Below are 8,546 nucleotides of genomic sequence, written 5' to 3'. Positions count from 1 at the left end.
TATACACATGAATACTGTATGACTTGTTTACACACTATGCCAAACATCTGGGGGTAAATCAATTCTCATGTTTGAGTCTCACAGTGGAAAAAGCAGAAATCCATTAAAGAAAGTAAAATCCCTAGTATCATCGAATACACTATAGCCAGCACGTAAAACCAGGTAAACCACATCCCCCTTTTCCAGCTGAAGAACCAGTGAATTAGAAATTCTGTTATTGCCAGGTTCATAATTGTAATCAACATTGCACAACACACTCTTGTCATTGTGATAGAGATATACAGTATTCCATACGTTCTTCCGGGTATCCAGTAGATTGAGTGAGAAGTAGTAGGCTCCTCTGACTGGGGCTGTGAAGACACCTGCAACAGAGGAGAAAATGAGCGAAGCTTTTTCCTGCTGTTGAACTTCCTCTTCTCTGAGTTCAGTACGCTGTTGCTTCTCAATACTTTGGTCAGGCTGCTGTAAGTGGGTTTGTCTAATCTGAAGGAATAGTTGTTCAGTGCTTTGTTAACATCACATTACTCAGAGACTGTATAGTCTGTAAAAGTTGAGAGCTCTCAGTTACACATTCAGTGAGTCAGTTTGCATCCCATAAGGTTTATAGAAAGTGATATAACAGAGAGATATAAGTGAGCACCTTAAAACAGAGCAACATCCTCTCAAAGCCTTTGCAGAACAAATCATTCTCTTGTGTTTTCTCTGTAACTCTGTAAATGTCATAAACGACAAACTCACTTCATCATGAGAACCTGATCAGTCACCACATGAAATGTAATTACATAACACAAAATCACACACATGACTCAATGCTGGCAAAGAACCAACGGCCTGGCTCAAACCCTCTGAGAGGACACAGAGAAACTCCATTAAAAGTGTTATGATGGACTGTAAAAGGTCAAATGGGTGAAATCTTAAAAGGGCCAATTCAAAGAGAAATGTCTCCTCCTCAGAAAGTGTGCAGCTGGAGCCATAGTGGAGAAAAAAATAGATGAGTACCTGTAGTTGGACTGTAGACCTGACCAAAGTTGGTGAAGACTTTACTGAACTTAAGTGTGGTGTCAGTATTCAAGGGTCCAACTTGTCCGCTGTCAGTGAGACCAAGTGAGAACGCCACCTTTGGTTGGTCTGTGTGGATGTGAGAAGATTCACATAGAGGAAAAAAATAGCTCCACTTATAAACAGCTGATGAACACATTGTTTGTATTGTGTCTCTTTTGGTGAATAGTATTCATAGAAACTGAAGTTACTCTTTAATAATGATAGAAACAGTTTACCTGCAATCTGTCTCTTGAGCTGCTCCACCTCGTTTTCACTGGCGTTCATTCTGGCCTCCAACACTGTCAACACATTTAACATTCATATTATAGTGAAGTTTACAGTCAGCAGGTTTCAAGTTGTTAACATGATCACTATGGAGACTGACCTTTGCTCTTATCTTCACCCGCTGTTACTCTGGATTGAAGATCTGCAATAGAAGGCAAAATTAATAATCAGATTAATAATTGTTCAGCAGGCAACAGTTTTTACATTTTATTGATTATTGTAGTTTACCTGTGTTCTCCATCTTGAGCTCCTCCATCACATCTTCACTGGTTTTCATTCTGGCCTTCAAAACTATGAACACATTCAACATGTTTATTTTAAAGGAGATCATCTACATAACTGGAACTTGAAATATTTGTATGTGTAGCTAATAAACTAGTAGCTGTGTATTTTTGCAGATTACTGCTGTTTTTAATAATGATATAATCAGTTTACCTGCATTCTCTATCTTCAGCTTCATCACCTCGTTCTTGAGCTCCTCCACCTCGTTTTCACTGGTGGTCATTCTGGACTCCAACACTGTCAACACATTTAACATTAATATCATTGTGAAGTATGTTTATGATCAGCATCAATGCTAGAATACAGTAAAATATATAAGTTTTTACATTGAACTGATTGTTGTAGTTTACCTGTGTTCTCTCTCTGGAGCTCCTTGACCACATTTTCACCGGCGTTCATTTTGGACTCCAACACTGTCGACACATTTAAAGCTCATGACTAAAAGCTTTATTTTGAATCTTAGATATTAATCTCAGTAAACATCTTAAAGGAATGGTTATATTTATTTCTTGAGTTTAACAGGAAATAAAATCAAACATAAATTAATTATATATTATTCAATAAAATATGAATATCTACCTGCATTCTTGTATTCACTGGCTGTCAGTCTGGTCTGCATGGCTGGAATAAAAGCAGTAAATTACTCCCAAAAGTAATGTTTATGTGAACATTGCATGAATGTGTTGATCACTATGTGAATGAACCTGTATTCTCCTGCTCCAGCTTCTCCATCTTGCTCTTGGTGTTCCTCAGCTCCACACTGTGTTCGATGGCCATGTCTCTCAGCTCCTTCAGCTCAGCCCAGATGTCAGGGGTGATGTTGGTCTCATCACTGGTTGATTTGACACCCAGGATCTCAGACTGAATCTCCGTCTGAGTGATGTCATTGCCCGTCAGCCCTCCACTCTCACCCTGAGCCCCCGTCCAGTACAGACAGAGCAGCAACGCCAGAAAAGATGCAGCACGCCTCATTGTGAAATATCACCTCTTTAGACAGCAAGATGCATTCTGACACCACTTGCTCAGTTCCCGTCTTTATATCCACGTAGAACAGGTCACTGAACTGCTGTATGAGAATTAAACAGCTGTCTTTGATAAGGAATGCAAAAATAGCACCAAACACTAAACTTAAAGCAAACAAGTTAGAATGATGTTTTTTCAAAACCATTGGTAGTGAACATTTGTTGTGTAAAGAGATGATAAGAGCAAAGTCAGTCTTTATTTTTTCATGTGTTTGTTTTCCAGACTCAGGTTGTAAAGAGTCTGGGTCATGGTCAATCTGATGTGTATTTTTATGTGTTTTAAAAAGGCGGGGAGTTCCTGTCCACTGAAATGAAGCCAATGGAGAAGTAACTTAGAGCTGCCTTCTATCAAAAGGCCACCAGGGGGCGACCGTCTCTATACAAGTCAATGGAGAATTGACCAACTTCTCACTTGATTTCTAACCTCAGTAAACGTTTTCAAAATGTGTTTATGGTCTCAATCGCTAGTTTAAAGCCTTCTTCAATGCAGTATGATGTTCATTTAAAGTTGAATCATCATCAGATCATCATTTGAACTAATGAGTTGATAAATGGGATTTCAGTGTCTGATCTTTCTGTGTGTATGTGTTGGTTTTCCCAGACTCAGGTTTAAATATCCCCAAATTAAAGTCAGAGACAAACACTTTAACCTCATATTCATTCTTTTATTTCATATGTAGTTTGTTGCAGAGCAAAGTCAACACAGCAACAATGTGCATCCTTTCATATACACATGAATACTGTATGACTTGTTTATACACTATGCCAAACATTTGGGGGTAAATCAATTCTCATGTTTGAGTCTCACAGTGGAAAAAGCAGAAATCCGTTAAAGGAAGTATGATCATTAGTATTATCGTATACACTATAGCCAGCAGGTAAAACCAGGTAGACCACATCCCCCTTTTCCAGCTGAAGAACCAGTGAATTAGAAACACTTTCCCAGTTACTTGCACTGTAATTATAACTCCACAACACTCTCTTGTCATTGTGATAGAGATAAACACGGTTCCATACGTTACTCCGGTTATCCATTAGAGTGAATGAGAAGTAGTAGGCTCCTCTGACTGGGGCTGTGAAGACACCTGCAACAGAGGAGAAAATGAGTGAAGCTTTTTCCTGCTGTTGAACTTCCTCTTCTCTGAGTTCAGTACGCTGTTGCTTCTCAATACTTTGGTCAGGCTGCTGTAAGTGGGTTTGTCTAATCTGAAGGAATAGTTGTTCAGTGCTTTGTTAACATCACATTACTCAGAGACTGTATAGTCTGTAAAAGTTGAGAGCTCTCAGTTACACATTCAGTGAGTCAGTTTGCATCCCATAAGGTTTATAGAAAGTGATATAACAGAGAGATATAAGTGAGCACCTTAAAACAGAGCAAAAGCCTCTCAAAGCCTTTGCAGAACAAATCATTCTCTTGTGTTTTCTCTGTAACTCTGTAAATGTCATAAACGACAAACTCACTTCATCATGAGAACCTGATCAGTCACCACATGAAATGTAATTACATAACACAAAATCACACACATGACTCAATGCTGGCAAAGAACCAACAGCCTGGCTCAAACCCTCTGAGAGGACACAGAGAAACTCCATTAAAAGTGTTATGATGGACTGTAAAAGGCCAAATGGGTGAAATCTTAAAAGGGCCAATTCAAAGAGAAATGTCTCCTCCTCAGAAAGTGTGCAGCTGGAGCCATAGTGGAGAAAAAATAGATGAGTACCTGTAACTGGACTGTAGACCCGACCAAAGTTGGTGACGACTTTACTGAACTTAAGTGTGATGTCAGTATCGAAGGGTCCAATATGTCCGCTGTCAGTGAGACCAAGTGAGAACGCCACCTTTGGTTGGTCTGTGTGGATGTGAGAAGATTCACATAGAGGAAAAAAATAGCTTCACTTATAAACAGCTGATGAACACATTGTTTGTATTGTGTCTCTTTTGGTGAATAGTATTCATAGAAACTGAAGTTACTCTTTAATAATGATATAATCAGTTTACCTGCATTCTGTCTCTTGAGCTCCTCCATCTCGTTGTCACTGGCGTTCATTCTGGCCTCCAACACTGTCAACACATTTAACATTCATATTATTGTGAAGTTTATGGTCAGCAGGTTTCAAGTTGTTAACATGATCACTATGGAGACTGACCTTTGCTCTTATCTTCACTTGCTGTTACTCTGGATTGAAGATCTGCAATAGAAGACACAATTAATAATCAGATTAATAATTGTTCAGCAGGCAGCAGTTTTTACATTTTATTAGTGCCACGGGTTCTAGCTCCGAGGCAACTATTACTCTTCTCCATACTTATTATTCTGCTTCTTCCGCCGTTTTTTGGCGCGTAACTCCTCCCGCAGCTTTGAGAAAACCCGACAATATATACATCAAAACGTGCGGCTCGATCGGGGGAGGGGTGCTATGACTTTTGGTGTTGAAATTCCAATTTTTCCCAAAGTTATTCCCAAAAAAACGGGAGATTTCTCCATTGAAATTGAATGGGAATTTTTTGAAAAACACCCAAAATTTCAACTTTTTTCACCTTTTTTCAGAGTCACCTAGCTCTCTCATACGTGCACGTAGAAACGTGATTCAAACTTTAAAACGGAGGAAAACTTGTCCTCTCTGGAAAGATACCAAACTGTTTTTATATAACATGTAAACTTTTCAAACTATGAGCAGTCAAACGAGGAGTGGAAATCACTTTTTCTTCAAAGTTAGAGTGGAAGCGGCAGTTAGCTAGAGTGAGAGAAGCAGTAAAAAATAACTAATTTTTATTTTTAACTCGAGCTCACGGCCAAACCGTGAAAAGGAAACAAATAATTTTTGGTCAAAATGTACACATAGGCGTTGGGATTCATAAAATGTGACTTTGACAGGCGGGGTCTGCACAAAATTTAAACGGGGGGGCCGAGACTGGCGGCAATCCCTGTCTCGCTCCACACTAACCCTAATGTAATTGTGTGCTTTTTTCAAAAGAATCTCACTCTGTCTTCACACTGAGCTTACTCGCTCATTTTAAGGAATATGTGAATAAAATAAACACTGTCAGAATCTGCCGGCTTCTGTGTCTCTCACGGTGTTTTCGGTTTTTGGACAGGAGTTACGGTTTTCTCACAGTTTGCAATTGTTCGGGACCTTGTCAGAAGCCAAATTCTTCAGAATTTTCAGAATTCTTTCCAAGCAGATTCTCACATCGCCGTAGCAACCGTAGAACCTTAGGTGCCCTTAGCAACCGTAGGGCCTTAGCAACCTGTCGCTGGGCAGAAACTGAGCTACTTTTATGTGATTGGCTAATTCCTGTCTGTCTGTTTTGCCAGTTAACTGAGCTAATTCATTTGAATGGATTAATTCATGTTTACTGTGGACACAATAAATAGTTTTATTGTTTTGTATTGTAGTTATATGATTTGTGGTGTATAAAAAGATTCAACATTTATCAATAGAAGATGAACAAAATGTACATAATATAATTTCATACAACCAAGTAATTTAAAATATAAAGTATAATAAAATCTGCTCTCTAAATGATTTGAAGATTTACTTAATAATACCTTAATACCCCTTCCTGAGCTACTACCTTACCGTGGTGGAGGGGTTTGCGTGTCCCAATGACCCCAGGAGCTCAGTTGTCGGGGGCTTTATGCCCCTGGTAGGGTCTCCCATGGCAAACAGGTCCCGGGGGAGGGGCCAGACAAAAGGTAGCTCAGAAAACCCCAATGACGAGTACGACAGATGGTTTTTCGTGTCCCTTGCCCGGACGCGGGTCACCGGGCCCCCCCCCTGGAGCCAGGCCTGGGGGTGGGGCTCGGAGGCGAGCGCTTGGTGGCCGGGCCTTCACCCATGGGGCCCGGCCGGGCACAGCCCGAAAAAGGGACATGGGACCCCTCTCCCACAGACCCACCACCAGTGAGAGGGGCCAAAGGGGTCAGGTGCGTAGTGAGCTGGGCGGCAGCCGAAGGCGGGGACCTTGGCGGTCCGATCCTCGGCTGCAGAAGCTAGCTCTAGGGACGTGGAACGTCACTTCTCTGGTGGGGAAGGAGCCTGAGCTGGTGCGTGAGGTTGAGAAGTTCCGGCTAGATATAGTCGACCTCACCTCGACGCACAGCAAGGGCTCTGGAACCAGTCTCCGCGAGAGGGGTTGGACTCTCGTCCACTCTGGAGTTGCCACTGGTGTCAGGCGCCGGGCGGGGGTGGCAATACTTATTGCCCCCCGGCTTGGAGCTACCCCGGTAGACGAGAGGGTGGCCTCCCTCCGCCTTCGGGTGGGGGGGCGGATCCTGACTGTTGTTTGTGCCTATGGTCCGAACAGCAGCTCAGAGTATCCAGCCTTTTTGGACTCCTTGGAGGGGGTGCTGGAAAACACTCCCCCTGGGGATTCCCTCGTTCTGCTGGGGGACTTCAACGCTCCTCGGTGGCAAGGCCCCGGGGGTGGATGAGATCCAGCCCGAGTTCCTCAAGGCCCTGGATGTTGTGGGGCTGTCATGGTTGACACGACTCTGCAGCATCGCGTGGACATCGGGGGCAGTGCCTCTGGATTGGCAGACTGGGGTGGTGGTCCGTCTTTTTAAGAAGGGGGACCGGAGGGTGTGTTCCAATTACAGGGGAATCACACTCCTCAGCCTCCCTGGTAAGGTCTATTCGGGGGTGCTGGAGAGGAGGGTCCGTCGGATAGTCGAATCTCGGATTCAGGAGGAGCAGTGTGGTTTTCGTCCAGGCCGTGGAACAGTGGACCAGTTCTACACCCTCTGCAGGATCTTTGAGGGTGCATGGGAGTTTGCCCAACCAGTCCACATGTGTTTTGTGGACTTGGAGAAGGCATTCGACCGTGTCCCTCGGGGGATCCTGTGGGGGGTTCTCCGGGAGTATGGGGTATCGGACCCCCTGATACAGGCCGTCCGTTCCCTGTATGACCGGTGTCAGAGCTTGGTCCGCATTTCCGGCAATAAGTCGGACTTGTTTCCAGTGAGGGTTGGACTCCGCCAGGGCTGCCCTTTGTCACCGATCCTGTTCATAATTTTTATGGACAGGATTTCTAGGCGCAGCCAGGGTGTAGAGGGGGTCCGGTTTGGTGACCTCAGGATTGGGTCACTGCTTTTTGCAGATGATGTGGTCCTGTTGGCTTCATCAGACCGTGACCTCCAACTCTCACTGGATCGGTTCGCAGCCAAGTGTGAAGCGGCCGGGATGAGAATCAGCACCTCCAAATCTGAGGCCATGGTCCTCAACCGGAAAAGGGTGGAGTGCACTCTTCGGGTCGGGGATGAGATTCTGCCTCAAGTGGAGGAGTTCAAGTACCTCGGGGTCTTGTTCACGAGTGAGGGAAGGATGGAACGGGAGATCGACAGGCGGATCGGTGCGGCGTCTGCAGTAATGCGGACTCTGCACAGATCCGTCGTCCTCTCGATTTACCAGTCGATCTTCGTTCCTACTCTCACCTATGGTCATGAGCTTTGGGTAGTGACCGAAAGAACAAGATCACGGGTACAAGCGGCCGAAATGAGCTTCCTCCGTAGGCTGGCTGGGCTCTCCCTTAGAGATAGGGTGAGAAGCTCAGTTATCCGGAGGGAGCTCGGAGTAGACCCGCTGCTCCTCCACGTCGAGAGGAGCCAGATGAGGTGGTTCGGGCATCTAATCAGGATGCCTCCCAGACGCCTCCCTGGTGAGGTGTTCAGGGCACGTCCCACCGGTAGGAGACCCCGGGGAAGACCCAGGACACGCTGGAAAGACTATGTCTCTCGGCTGGCCTGGGAACGCCTCGGGGTCCCCCGGGAAGAGCTGGACGAAGTGGCTGGGGAGAGGGAAGTCTGGGCTTCCCTGCTTAGGCTGCTGCCCCCGCGACCCGACCCCGGATAAGCGGCAAGAAGATGGATGAATGGATGGATGGATGGATTTACTTAATAATTTCGTAACAGTGAT

The 8,546-nt window shown here is 44.6% G+C and overlaps 1 long non-coding RNA gene across 1 annotated transcript; it reads right to left on the bottom strand.

The window, feature by feature from the left end:
* Positions 1-1,797: 1,797 nt before the first annotated feature.
* Positions 1,798-4,826, bottom strand: LOC128364365 (uncharacterized). Its single transcript, XR_008321766.1, has 3 exons — positions 4,779-4,826; positions 4,630-4,692; positions 1,798-1,845 (listed from the first exon to the last, which is right to left on the bottom strand). It is a non-coding gene; the product is annotated as an uncharacterized LOC128364365 (long non-coding RNA).
* Between the last annotated feature and the right edge of the window lie 3,720 nt (positions 4,827-8,546).

Source organism: Scomber japonicus, chromosome 9 (genome assembly GCF_027409825.1).
Source record: "Scomber japonicus isolate fScoJap1 chromosome 9, fScoJap1.pri, whole genome shotgun sequence".
In the NCBI taxonomy this organism is placed as follows: Eukaryota; Metazoa; Chordata; class Actinopteri; order Scombriformes; family Scombridae; genus Scomber; species Scomber japonicus.
This window is presented reverse-complemented; position numbering and strand designations above follow the sequence as displayed.